Source organism: Microtus oregoni, unplaced genomic scaffold, assembly GCF_018167655.1.
Source record: "Microtus oregoni isolate MIOR12 unplaced genomic scaffold, Mior012 000097F_ref0000449, whole genome shotgun sequence".
NCBI lineage: Eukaryota > Metazoa > Chordata > Mammalia > Rodentia > Cricetidae > Microtus > Microtus oregoni.
In genome coordinates, this window is record NW_024544710.1 from 932,845 (window position 1) to 948,186 (window position 15,342).

Sequence of the window (15,342 nt, forward strand, 5' to 3'; positions counted from 1 at the left end):
AACCGCCAGATCAAGTGAAGGTACAACCTTATAAGCAGTCCTTACTGAAAAAGCAGTCTCAGGTCTAATGCATTTAACTCTTTCCTGTATATATGGCATTCTGGAATGCCAGAGAATATAAAACTTTAAAATTCTATCTCACATCCAACCTATTTTAATCTATTCTTGGGTACCTGTATAACTACAAGCATTTGGTGAAAAAAAGAATTAAGTCAAAACTCCATGAAACCATGCAAATAAATTCATAATTGCCTTTTACCCTGATTAATCACTTGTATGAACACATGAGAATGCCCTGACTATGATCATTCTCTTTCTCTCTAATACTATAAGGAGACTGGATTTATCTGAAATAATGATCAAGATTTGTCCATATATGATATGCTGCTAGATTTGTACTGTAAATTTGATTATGGAATGTACTATGACGTTTAAGGCAAAAGAAAATACCTTTGGAACCATTTTACATAAAATAACACATTTGTCCCAATGAGAATGCATTATAGTGATGGGTGCTGTCAAGTTTCTGATAAATGATACGGATGAATAAATTCATGTACCATCAGTTTTCTTCCACCTAGCTCATCATATCCATCTTTGCAAGACATTAAATACTAGGAACATTGCTGACATTACCTGCTGTCACCAAAGCCACCTAAGGAAACTCTAGCGACATAATAATATCTATGTAATCCAATGATTTAAATCATTGTAACTCATATTTATAGCATATTACCTGACAATATTCATCGAGTGTACTCGATAAACCAAACAAACTGAGGCAATTTGCCTGAGATATTTTGAACACACTTCCATCCTTCCAGGCCACTGATTCCTAAGGACAACACAAATACCAAAGAAATAAGAAAATGATGTCATTAACAGTTCAAAATTGTCAGGGCTGGCAAAGACTTTCAAGGTTAACTGCTTGGTTTATAGATGAGGCAATTGTGTCTTAGGGAGGTAAAGCAATGGGCCAAGGTCACAGAGGGTTGGGACTTGAAGCCAATCCTTTAGTTTCCTCATTGGGCACTCAGTCTACTGTTCTGCTACTGTCACTCACGTTATGCATATGTTAAAGTGAGCATGGAGAAAGATTCTATGTTAAGGGCTAATTTAGTAACGACTTGGAAAAATGGAATCACCTGTTAAATGGTCAAAAATGTATTTTAATTTTTCTGATTTTTTTTCTTCTTAAAATCTTTTCACAATTTCATACTTAATTTTCAACTTCATTACACTCTATCATCCTCTGACTCGCCTCCTGAAAACTTTCTTCTTCCCAACAAGCCCCCTTTTGTTTTGATGACCTTTTTTTCAGTTTAATTATGGCTACTTGCATGAGCAGGAGTGGTGTGTGGTATATGGGGGTTTGTTGTTGTTGTTGTTTGAAATTTTTTGGTCATTTCTACTTTCATTTTAGAAATATTCTATATGATAAGTTCTGGAGAAAAGACATCCAAATAGACCTATTTCTTCTAAAACCACAGTATCTTATCCTCTTAATCTCTACGGGTGAAATATTATTGTAGACAAAAGAATATATTACTCTGAAAAAGACAAAAGTATTGCTCCTTAATATGCTAACTTCAGTTCAGATTCCCAAGATCCCACAGGAGATGATAGAAGTAGAGAACTGACTCTCAAAAGTTATCCTCTCATTTTCACCTGTGACCGAAACACAGAAGCATACAATACAAATCAATCAATCAATCAATCAATCAATCAATCAAATTGTTAGATTTTCTATTTGGTTTTGTTTATTACAGACAGTCTCATAGAGCTCTGGCTGGTCTGGAACTCACTACGTAGACCAGGCTGACCTTGAACTCACAGATACCCACCTGCATCTTGAATGTTAAGGATAAAGGCATGTACCACCACACTTGACAAAAAATGCAATTTAAAAAATTCTCATATTAAAACAGTGCTGAACATTCAAAAGACAGTGTAAATTGTACTCACTGATGAAATTAAATGGTAATTATTCTTACCAAATTATGTAAGACAGTTTGCTGTCTACATAAGGTATTAAGTAATTACTAAATAAATGTGGCTTTTGGATATTTTTCACTAAGGGATATTTGATATAGATTATTTTTATCACATCACAATGTACAAGGATGTCATTTTTTTTTTGGAGACAGGTTCCAGGCTGGCCTCAAACTCCAGATCCTCTTGCCTCAGCCTCCCTAGGACAAAGGTTACAGGTGTACCCAACCTTATGCCAGGCTTTAGAATATCTAGGTTCAAATGATTTAAAGCAGCAATTTTTTTCTTTTGGAGGGACAGGGTTTTGCCCCTTAGCCCAGACTGGCCTCACACTCATAGAAATCCCCTTACGTCAGTCTTCTAAGTGCTGGGATTACAAGTGTCCTACCATGACTAGCTTCAAATAATTTTTTAGTAGAAACAGATATAAGACTGCTTAGTTTTTAAAGGTAGTATTTTAATTGCACTTTATTTGTAGCTACTTGTGTTGATGGCTTAAGCTTTTTTTTATTGAGTTCTACATTTTTCTCTGCTCCCCTCCCTGCCTCTCCCCTCCCCCAAGGTCCCCATGCTCCCAATTTACTCAGGAGATCTTGTCTTTTTCTACTTCCCATGTAGATTAGATCAATGTATGGCTTAAGCTTTTAAGTTGAAGAGTCTCAAGAAAATATCATTTTCTTTCTTATTTACCCTTTGTCTGATATTCCTATTGTTTGGAAAGGTCAGATTCTAACTTAAACTTGGAATAGCCAAATGGCTCTTACTCCACAGAGAGACATTATTTAAGGTTTTTCAGAGTGTACATAAGCCAAAAAAATTGTAGAATAAGTATACCCTGTGTATCCGAAGAAAAGAGACAATCACAGTTGTTAACTGAAATCCCATGATCAAACACTGCAACATTAACATACCTTGGACAAAGTAGTTTTTTTCAGTGAATAGAGGATCCAATGACTCTGTAGTTTTTTAAAGGGCCATTCTTTTATTTTGGCTGGTTTGTTGTCATTGTTCTTTGAGATAGGGTCTGGTCATGTAGCCCAGGCTGATCTCCAACTTTCAGTCTCCCTGCCTCCAACTGTATGCTGTCAGTGATTATAGTCATGCACCACTATGCATGGCTAGACTTGAAAAATCCATTCCTATAGTTTCACAAAGCTATGGTTAAAAGTAATTAGCAGGATTATTTCACTAAACTCTTTTAATTACCTGAGGTATAGAAATAAAATTATTAAAAATGCATGAGATCACTCAGTAGGAAAATTGTCTCTTACTTTTCCTGTTCTGAATTAGCTGGTTTGATAATGCACATGCTGTTCTTGATGCTCTTGCTTTCATTGGAGAGCATCGACAGTAACCTTGCAGGCTTGTGATTTTCCATGACTTTATTGTTTTATGTGCAAGTTGTTGAATTTTAAATTCACTTGTTTTAAGAATGTCTGTGTCATGGCACAAATCTCCCATGAGCACATAGCTGATGAATTTTTACAGACATGATTTTATTCTACATATGCTGCTAAGCCATTTTGTGTATCTGTCAGCAGATTGTCTAAAACATGTGAGCTAGTGAGAGCCATCCTATCCTCTAGACATGAAATTTCTATCTCTCTTTACTCCAGGATTGGAGTACTTAAAAGGGAAACTTAAGACAGTGACAAGGAAAGCATTTTTTGTTGGCCTTCTTTTTTGGTGAAGTGAGAGAAAATGCATAAAAAATGATTTTATGAACCCATAATATTTTGAATCCTCTTAGATTCAAGACAAAAAGACCACCAAGGAAAGGATCAAGAGTGTTAACAAATAGGAACTTGAGTTTTAAAACTTGTTTTTTAATAATAAATAATAAACAATACTTTTACAATATATACAAAACCAAGAATCATATGTCTCTTGGGACTGGTGGTACTTACTTGACATGTGTGAGGCCTAGAGCTTGTTCTCAAGCACAAAATCACATACCTCTGAAACACTCTCAGTCTCTCTATGCACTTTGAGAATTATGAATCCCTGCCAAATTGTATTCCCTTTGTTCTCTCTATAGAAATGGTTATTAACCTAAATTAGTCCTTATTATTGCCTTGCTTTCCTTCATAATTTTATTCCATATATTACATCTTTAGTGATCTATGTCTGGGTAAACTTTACACAAGTAGTTTCATGACACAGGTACTTTAGGGGACCCATTTGTTTTCTCTCTCAACATCATGTTATAAAGATTGGTTCATATTATTTCATGTAGTTGTTACATAATTCATCTTTATTGCTGAAAACATTCTATATTATGACTACAATGCATTTCTACAACCAATCTTCTAGGAATACTTGACTTATTTAAAGGTTTCATCTATTACAAAAAGTGATGCCTGGATGAACTGGGGGCGGGGATGGTGGGTAAAGGAGAGGGGATGGGATGATTGAGCTGGGGGGAAGAATAGAAAAGGATAACAATGAAAGAGACTGTAGCACACATTTTAATTGTTTTGAATAAAAACCCAGAGTCAGATATTAGTGGGTGAAAGTTGAAAGATCAGAGAAGCAGAGTGGCCAGCCACTAGAGAGACCTTTCACCTCTACTGAATCCTCAGACCAAAAGGGTGATCCTGTCCTCAGACTGCATCCTCTGACTGACTCCTTCAGATCGCACCTTTTACTGAGTCCTCAAACTGCATCCTCAGACTGACTACTTCAGACTGCAAAGAGCTCTTGTCTCCTCTCGCCTTATATGGCTCTCTCTGCCCAGCCATACCCCCTCCTGTCTCCACCTCCCTAGTACTGCGATTAAAGGCATGGGATCCCAAGTGCTAGGATCACCTTTGTGTGAGCTCTGTTTTTATTTTAGAATGGATCAATTTTGGGTAGCCAGGGTGACTTTGAACTAACAGAGATTTGTCTGCCTCTGTCTCCCAAATCCTGGGATTAAAGGTGTGTGCTACCACTGCCTGGTCTCAAGTGGTTTAGCTCTGCACCCTGATCTTCAGGTAAGCTTTATTTGTTAAAACACAAACAAAATATCATCACAAAAGACATCTTGAGAGAGGGAACCATTATGTGGTTAGGGGGAAACCTGGTGCTAGGGAAACTCCCAGGAATCTACAAGGATGACCCCAGTAAAACTCCTAGCAATAGTGGAGAGGGTGACTGAACTGGCCTTCTCCTGTAATCAGATTGGTGATTATTCTATCTGTCATCATAGAGACTTCATCTAGTAACTGATGAAAGCAGATGTAAAGATCCACAGTCAAGCACCAAGCCAAGTTCCAGGAGTCCAATTAAAGAGATAGAGAAGGGATTATATGAGCAAGGGGTGGGGGTGGAGTCAAGATCATGACAAGGAAACCCATAAAGACAGCTGACCCAAACTTGTAGGAGCTCACAAACTCTAGACCAACAGCTGAGGAGCCTGCATGGGACCGAACTAGGCCTTCTGCATGGGGGCAAGAGTTGTATAGCTTGGTCTGTTTGTGGGGCACCTGTCAGTGGGACCAGGATCTATGCCTGGTGCATGAGATGGCTTTTTGGGCCACAATACCTATGGTGGAATGTCTTGCTCAGCCTTGATGCAAGCAGGAGGGACTTGGTCCTGCCTCAACTGAATGGGCCAAGCTTTGTTGACTCCTCATGGGAGACCCCACACTTTCTGAGGAGTGGATGGGGGTGGGGGGGAGAGTGAAAGGAGGAGAGGGAGGGGAACTTGGTATGTAAAATGAATAAAAAAATAAAAATAATAAGATTAAAAAAATCAGAAACAAATAGTGATGCTCCATTTCTTTTCGTAAACAATTGTACAAGTTTTCTGGGTAAGGAGGTTTCAAACATTTCCAGGTTGCAGACAAACTTCATGGTAGACCCCATCATCTTCACCTGCTGATATTCAGGTATTTGTGTAGTTTCCTCCATTTGAACGACTTCATGTTAGTCAGAACAATACACAAAGTCTATGATATGGGCATGATTAACTACTGCCATCGTTTACATGTGAAATATTACCCATGGCTTCTTGGGTTGAAGGCTTGGTCGGCTGGTGGTACTATTTTGGGAGATGGTAGAAACTTTGGGATATGGGACTTAGCTAGAGCAAGTAGAGCTATATCTTTAAAGGTTATAGGCCACTTGATTTTCTGTGCTTTCTGTCTTCCATGTTTCTATTGTCTGGATGTCCTGGAGCCTCTAACACATGCTCCTTCTGTCTAGATAACCTGGAGCCTCTAACACATGCTCCTACCATCTGGATGGCCTGGAGCCTCTAACACAGCTCTTCCTGTCTGGATAGCCTGGAGCCTCTAACACATGCTCTTCCTGTCTGGATAGCCAGGAGCCTCTAACACATGCTCCTACCATCTGGATGGCCTGGAGCCTCTTACACATGCTCCTACTGTCTGGCTATTTTGCCCCTCCTGGTCCTGGAAACACAGAATCAAGTGATTATGGGTGGGTCTGAACCTTTGAAATTTTGAGCCAGAATAAATCTTTCCCCTCTTAAATTACTTCTGTAAAGCATTAGGGCATAATTACACCCAAGTTAATAAAAATACATATGCAAAATTGTAGCTCTTGTTTTTTTATTTTTTAATTGATTTTATTGAGCTATACATTTTTCTCTGCCCCTCCGTTTCTCTCCCCTCCCCTTCTACCCTCTCCCATGTTTCCCCTGCTCCCAATTTAGTCAGCAGATCTTGTCTTTTACTACTTCCCATGTAGATGAGATCCATGTATGTCTCTCTTACGGTCCTCATTGTCTAGGTTCTCTGGGATTGTAATTTGTAGGCTGGCTTTCTTGGTTTTATGTTTAAAAACCACTTATGAGTGAGTACGTATGATAATTGTCTTTCTGGGTCTGGGTTACATCACTCAGTATGATGTTTTCTAGTTCCACCCATTTTCCTGCAAAATTCAAGATGCCATTTTTTTCTGCTGTGTAGTACTCCATTGTGTAAATGACCACATTTTCCTTCTCCATTCTTCAGTCAAGGGACATTTAGGTTGTTTCCAGGTTCTGGCTATGACAAACAATGCTGTTATAACATAGTTGAGAACATATCCTTGTGGCACGATTGAGCATCCTTTGGGTATATACCCAAAAGTGGTATTGCTGGGTCTTTAGGAAGGTTGTTTCCTAATTTCCTGAGAAATTGCCATACTGATATCCAAAGGGGCTGTACCAGTTTGCACTCCCACCAGCAATACAGGGGTGTTCCCCTTTCCCCACATCCTCTCCAGCATAAGTTGTCATTAGTGTTTTTGATCTTGTGTAGCTCCTGTTTTGATGGGGTCTTTCTTGTTCTCCTTCATTGACTTTAAGGAATAAAATGGACACATCAGTCAACTTCACATGAAATGACCTGAGGTTGACCTGTAAGAGCAGATGGTAGCTCCTGGACAATAGTCATTAAGAAATGAATGTCAAGAATTCATGGACATAGGTTCCCTGACAGTTCTAGGAGATGCAGACTTCCTGTTCATCTGACTCTTCGACTCTTTATGTCCTCTCTTCTGGAATCTTCCCTGAAGGAATGCTGAGAGCCAGAGAGATAGTCTTTTTCAGGGAAGAGTCTCCTAATGGTTATCCAATATTAAGGTATTGTCCTTGAAATCATATATAAACAAGTAACATTATACAAACTGAGAAGGTTGTACTTATATATTTAGGAACATATACCCATACATTCATATACACATATATTTTTTTAAGTGATCACTTTTAAAGTGATCCATGGGCCTGAACATTATGGGTCTTTTAACAACTAAACCATCATATTAGCCCCCAAATGGATTGAAACTGTTATGATTTATATGCTGAATTACTACTACTCATTGTATGACTTTTCCTGGGGAAACACAATGAAGCATCTTCATCCCAGAAAGGTATACTTAGCAAATGACTCTGCCCAAGTCTAGCTTAAGGAATCAATGAGTGTACTGGGGTTAATTACAGGAGTATGGGTTAAGAATACTTCACAGGGCATGCACAGGTGCTGAAAATGTACCACAGAAAAGCCCATTCTAGCACTAGTGATGATTCATAAAGTCTTTATCCTTGGAGCTCCCTGCACAGCTTTCAGGCAGCTTGGCTAACTGGAGCATCTTTTCTCCCCAGCAATTGCTTACTCTTCATAGAACCTTGGGGGTGTGCTCTTAAGAAACTAAGTTTCAAGTGCTTTCTGAATATTTTAAGTTTCTTTTGCTTTCTAAGACTCCCTTCTTTCTCTGGAAGAGAATGGTTCAATTCATAGGAATAACTACAACTTTGCATCAAAGGCTTGGTCTCCAGAATGATACCCAATTGGGAAGTGGTATAACATTTGAGAGGTAGTGCTTTATGTGTGGCTCCTAGATCATCGAGGGTATAAGCCTAGTGGGAATTTCTTATCTCTTTCTATCTTATCTCTTTCTTTTGTTTCCCAGCTATTGGTATAAGATATAAGATGATATAAGATATAGGTAGTTTGGCATGTTGGTCCAAAGCAACAAGTCAAACAGTCAGGGATTAGAACTCCCAGAGCTGAGTAAAATATTCCTTTACTCAGTGTAAATTAATTTTATCTCGGATGTTGTTACAGAAGTGTGAGACTAAGACACAAGGTTTGGATTATATAATTGAAGAAGATGGTTGATTCATTTTTTATGTAGTTTTTTAAAAAAGCAATGGCCTGTTTTGCACATATGAATACTTTCAAAGGTAGTTTTCAAGCATTGCTATATTACATTTCCCCCCACAATATTTAAAAAAAGACTACTTTAAACTTTTATGTGCACACCGGTTTGAGATGATAAAGATTGGGTACTGAATTGAAAAGATTAAAAGAAACAATACATATGCCACAGCTGAAATTAAATTATATTTGCAGAAAGACTCATGTAAATCTAGTGAATACATAAATAGACCATATTGATCGTAGTAACTATTTTAAAGCAAATGAGGTCCTTTTATTGTTTGTTTTCAGAGAGGGTTTTCTGTATTTAGTGTAAACTGGTCTGGAACTCACCATGTGGCCAAGGCTAGCCTAGAACATACAGCAATCCTTCTGCTTCAATCTCTCTGGTGTGTAATTACAGGTGTGAACTAGTTTCCCCAGAAATTGGGAGGAACTCTAATATGACCAAGCATCCTGATTTGCACAAAACTAGAAATGTTCTAAGACTGTAGAAAACCAAAGTCAAGGCAGCCTTTAGGAAAATGTGATAATTGATTACAATGTTACCGTTACAATCCCTCTGACCAGAATGAGTTTCCTGTCTTTATCCTTTGTACCAATAGTGTAAAATTATTGAAATACATTTGACTGTTTAGACATTTTTCTTTTAATTCCCTTCTTTATATTAGCATTTTTCTATCCTACCATTACCTTATTTGTGACTATGACCACAGAACTTGTCTTGTAATTTTTAATTTCATGTTGCTCTTCTGTACCAGATATTTTGTGATTTGGATATCTAGCAATCATGTTTCATGCTCCTCTTGAAGGCTGGCTAAATGATGTTGAAATGTGGATTTCTAAACTTATGATAATTATAAAAGACTTCATACAACTTAAAAGAAAGTATGTAAATACAAAACATCTCCTTTCCCCTTAGTGGACATTATGTGTTCTTCCGTTCATTCACTCAGAATATTTGTGTAGCAAGACACTGTAACATATAAAAAACACTATAATTGGTGTGAAAATGAAATGTCAAGGTAATGAATCATTGTCTTTAAAGAATTCAAACTTCAGCAAAGGGCATAGAAAAGTAAACAAGTAGTGAAATTCAGAATAAGAGACATACCAAATAGAAGAATGAGAAAATTGAGTTGGTGAGAGAGAAGAATATCATTCTCGCTGAGTGTTAAGGACACAGATTACAGAAAATCTGACATTAAAAAGTAGTTGAATTGAATCTGAAATGATAGAATCCAATATGAGAAGGAGGCATTCCAGGTTAATGAACCAGAAAAGATGCACCTTCAAAAATGTTTTGCAATGAAGTAAAAGGAATGTAGGGGCAGGTGATGCCATAAGGGTACATTAATGAAAATTAACACTTAGTAGCTCTTATGCTGTAATAAGCACACAGCATGATCTTGTGAGATTTATGAGGTAAATATTTCATGGAGTATGAAACGGTTCAGACAGGTTAACCTTATGCCTAACAAGGAGGAAATAGTCCAGAAAACACTCGAACTCAGATCTGCTTCATGTAGAGTCTGTGCTTTTAATCACTTGGACCTGCTGCTTCAGGATATTGGAGCTTATTCTGTAAATAATGAAGGTTATCTGAAGAGAATGACTATGATTTAACCTTGCGTTAGGTCGTTTCTGGCAACAGTGAGAAGGATGAGTTGGAAGAAGCATACTAAGGGGGATAAAGCCTGTTAGTAAGCTTAGGGAAACAGTTTAGTTAAACCATAATGAGGGACTGGAAAATGGTAGTAGTGGGGAAATGAGGAGGAGAGGACAGATTGAATATTGTGGGCATAGACTGAAGAGGATTTCAGAATGTGGAAGAACCTAAGGAGATTGCTAATCATGATGATGGGAAGATGGTAGTAGACTTAAGGCTATAGAGGAAGAGGCCTTGGGGTACATGGAGGAGAAGGGTGGGAAAAGGCAGTGACTATCATCTGGAACATGTTGCAGTTGAGTGTCTGGCAGACCATATAGACAGATATTGGCACCTGAAGTCAAGGAACCATTTTAAAAGTTCTTTATTTAAAACTATACACGGTTGCAGAATTTCAATCATAAAAATATCTTCATTTAAGTCAAAGTAACAGCTCATTCATTTTCCTTGACATTTTAAACCACAAAGAGCTACTGTGTCCTGACTGCCACTATCTAAAGGGCCCTATATACATCAACTGCTAGTTGTATACAAATGATTTCAGTGTCACATAATCCTTGTTACAATTCCTAGTGTCCAGTATCATTGCTCAAATGCTGGCAAGGATATTGATGGTGATGAGTTTGAATTTTAATATATCCAAGGGTTTTAGGAAGAGGCTTTTCATTAAACATATTCAGTAGTTGTGGCTGCAAAATATGACTTGAATTCCCTCCCGACACCAACCTTTACTGAAATACCTTGCTTAAAGTTATTATATGTAGTAGTTGGAAATGTTTATATTTAATACAATTAAACACAAAGGTAGACCACCTTTACTGTGCAATAATGTACAATAAATTTGAGGAAAGTAAATAACTCTGACTGAAATAAAATGGAGAATTTTGATGATCAGAAAGAATCTTGAGTTAATAGACTAAAACAGATTTCCTAAGTAAGTAATTAAGGGCAGATCATTACATACTACAAATAAATCCTTGGGGCCTGACATGGTGGCTCACACCTTTAATCTTAGCAGTAAATAGATGGACACTTTCTCAAAAAAAAAAGAAAGAAAGAAAAGCTACAACAACAAAAATACAAAAGTGAATAAGGGCCAGGAGATGGTGGCACACACCTTGAATCTCAGCACTTGGTAGACAGAGGCAGGCAGATCTCTGACTTTGAGGCCAACCTGGACTACAGAGCAAGACCCAGGACAGCCAGGGCTACACAGAGAAACCCTGTCTCAAAAAACCAAAAAAGGGAACAAAAGCTGCAAATAAGTAAATATATATATATATGTATATACATATGTATACATATATGATATATTCTATATATAATTTATGGGTATATATTTTAAAGTGCTCAATTTCATACAGTTCAAATTTAAAAAGAAAAATTAAAAGTGTAGTGATATCATCATACAACAGAACATTCCAAGTGAAACGGATGTCCAAAATGATGTACTGACAAGGATACATGAGTCAGAAATTGTACTTCTAGGTCTATTCAAAACAGAGATGAATGTGTATGCCCACCAAGGGATTATTCACAAGAACCCCAAATGTTCATTTTTAAGAAGACGGAGAAACATATGAGGCATATTTATACAAAGGAATACTACAAGCTAATAAAAATATATAATAAAATTCTGTATAACCATCTGGATTGACTTCACAAACAAAACGTTGACAAAAATACTAAATCTAACAAAAATAAGAATAAAATAAAAAACACATATTATCCAGATATGGTCTTCTAGAACCTAAGAAGATGAGGCAGGAAAGTCATGCATTTAATGCCAGACTGGATTATATTAGTGAGGCCTTGTCTCAAAAACAAAAAAACAAAAATCACTGGATGAGATCCATAAAATGACTCAGTTACTTAGCACATGCTACCAAGTCTGCTGATCTGAGGCTGATTCCTTCCACCAGGTGGAAGGAAAGAATCAACTCTCATAGGTTGTCCTCTGACCTCCACACATGCACCGTAGCACAAGCCACCTTCGTTCACCCCTACACAAACAAACAAGTTAGTAAAGAAAGTGTAGAAAAGATACAGGATGCTGAAAATCTCTGTGTAAATCCATGTGCTGGCTAGTTTTTAAGTCAACTTGAAGTAAGCTTGAGTCATCTGAAAGGAGGAAACCTCAATTGAGAAAATGACTGCATGAAATTCAGTTGTAGGACATTTTCTTAATCAGTGATTGATGTGGGAGGGCCCAGTCCATTGTGTGTGGGGTCATCCCTGGGCTGGCAGTCCTAGGTTTTATGAGAAAACAGGGTGAGTAAGCCAAGGGAGCAAGTCAATAAGCAGCACCCCTCCATGGCCTCTGTATTAGCTTCTGTCTCCGGCCGGTTCCTACCTTGTTTGAGTTCATGTCCTCAATTCCTTCAGCAATGGACTAGAATGTGGAAGTATAAGTCAAATAAACTCTTTTCTCCTCAATTCGCTTTTGGTCATGGTGTCTCATTATAGCAATATTATGTCCTTAATAATATGTCTTAAATATTTAGGACATCATAGGTCAGTTCATTAACAAAATTGAAAATAATGAAATGAATAACTAAAGAAAGTATTGAAGGGTTTCTTTTTCTTTTTTTTTAATTATTTTTGCTTTGTTTTGTTTTGTTTTTTCGAGACAGGGTTGGTCTGTACCTTTCAAGCCTGTCCTGGAACTAGTTCTTCTAGACCAGGCTGGCCTCGAACTCACAGAGATCCTCCTGCCTCTGCCTCCAGAGAACCAGGATTAAAGGTGTACGCACCGCCACCTGGACTGAAAGGGTTTCTTTATTTTCTGTGGTCTTCTAGGCATTGTAAATGCTCAATTTTTTTTCATATGACTGACAATTGCTTGGGATTTTTTGAAAAAATTCACAAAACTTCTAATTTTCATCTCATACTTTTGGCTTGATTGTGTTTTCTTTGTGGAGTCCTCTACCACTGAGTCATTCTCCCATATTGAGTTATTGTTCTTCATCATAAAAGAAATAAAAATAAGAGAGGAAAGAAGGTGAAATCAGTTAAAGCTTGGGTATACCAGACATGCATACATTCCTTGAATAGCAAAATGCTTAAATCATTTTCCAGGAAAAGCCTTCAGAATCTCAGGACAATTTGGAACTGATTTTTCAAGAAGGCACACACACAAAAGAAGACAACTTGTTCAAACAATGACCTTGTGAAACTCAAGCTCAACTATTCTTTAGTGTCAATATTATGGAGCAGAAACATGCAACCTGTGAAGAAGCATGAGCCTAAACCTTTCTGTTCTTTACTGTCCAATCAACAAAAAGCACCTCCCATTTCTTTTCTGTAAATGTCCCTATAGAAACCCAGCAGAAAAGAAAATGAATTGGAAGTTTCTGTTCCTTTCTCTGCTTGTGACTTTCTCACCAGTTTGCCTTGCAATGAAGTTCTTTCTTTTCGTCAGGACTGGTGCCACAGTATTGACTTCACTCAGTATCAAATGCTACTTATTGGATAGAGAACCCAAAGTGTGAAACTGAGTGGTTTTGAAGAAGGGGGCATCACGCTATCTTATCATGTAACCACCTTCGCTATGAAAACAGCTGCAATATTCTTCCAGGCTTCCTCTTCTCTAGCGAATATTAGAGACAAACTGCCAAATTTGAGCTCTCCCTCACTATCCCTACTGAGCAGAAAGTCTGATGTTTAACTGTTATCACACTACCATTCTTCTCAAACGCCCTCTCTCCTCAGAGAAACTGACAAAGAGGGAGGGGGCAGGGAGGAAATGTTTAAATACAAGGAAGAGAATGGAAAGGTTTCAAATATCTTATGAGTGGTATAGAGCATATACTTTTCTTCCAGCGAACCCGAGTTGGATGCCCAGCACCTGCAACAATCAGCTCACAATCACCTGCAAACATCAGTTCCAGGAAGATCTGATACCTCTGGCCTCTGCAGGCACTTGCACTCACACGCACATACTCCCTCCCTTCTCACCACCACAAGCACACATTCAAAATAAAAATAAGTTTTAAAAAGTCATATGGACCCTTGATGGATATGGAGCAGATGGAGAAGCATGTACTTAAAACTTTCCGTTCTCACTGTCCAATCAACAAGAAGCAACTCCCATTTCTTTCCTGTGAATTTTCCCATAGTAATGAATGTATAATGTCTAGTATGTTCGAGGTTCTCAGTTTGATCGCCAGTACTGCATTATCTTCATGTTGTGGCGCTTGAATGTTAGCTCAGCACTAGGTAGGTAGAGAATCGGAAGTTCAAGGTCATCCGCAGCGACTTACCAAGTTGAGGCCAACCTGAGCAACAAGAGACTGTCTCAAAAAAGTTACACTCAAAAGGCAGAGGCAGGGGACTTCCTGTGAGTTGAAGGCCAGCCTGGTCTATGTAGCAAGTTCCAGGTTAGTCAGTGTTAGATAGTGAGAACCTCCATCTAAAAAATCATGCTATTTAAAAATTGTAGTGTGTGTGTGTGTGTGTGTGTGTGTGTGTGTGTGTGTGTGTGTGTAAGTGTGCTCACAGCATGTATGAGGAAACTTTTTTGGAGTTGATGATGCCTCCCCCTTGTTGAGGCACAGTTTCTCTTCTGCTGAGGCACATAATCTAGCCAGTCTCCATCTCTGCCTTCCATCTCACTATAGGAATGCTGGGTTACAGATGAGTATCACCACATCTGGCTTTTTACGTGGGTGCCAGGGAGAGAACTTGGGCTATTAAGCTTCGTGGCTAGGACCTTTACCCACTAAGTCACCTCTTTGGATCTCATAGAATTTTCAGTTGTTACAAACCACAATTACAAAAGTGGGAGAAATGATAAGAAGTCCATTCTGGTCAAAATGGGTTAGGCTTAATTAGAAACATAGTGGGGCATGTTTAGCTGGACTCTCAGAAATGAATATGTGGCCTACCAGTGGGCACTGAAGGCAGGCCCAGTTGTGATCCTAACTAACTTCATTATATTACTGATTCTGTTTTATTTCCTTTCTTTCCCTTCCTTTGGAGGTTTCTGGAGTTTTTTCACTGTGTAGTCATCTTGGACATGATTGATGAACGTCA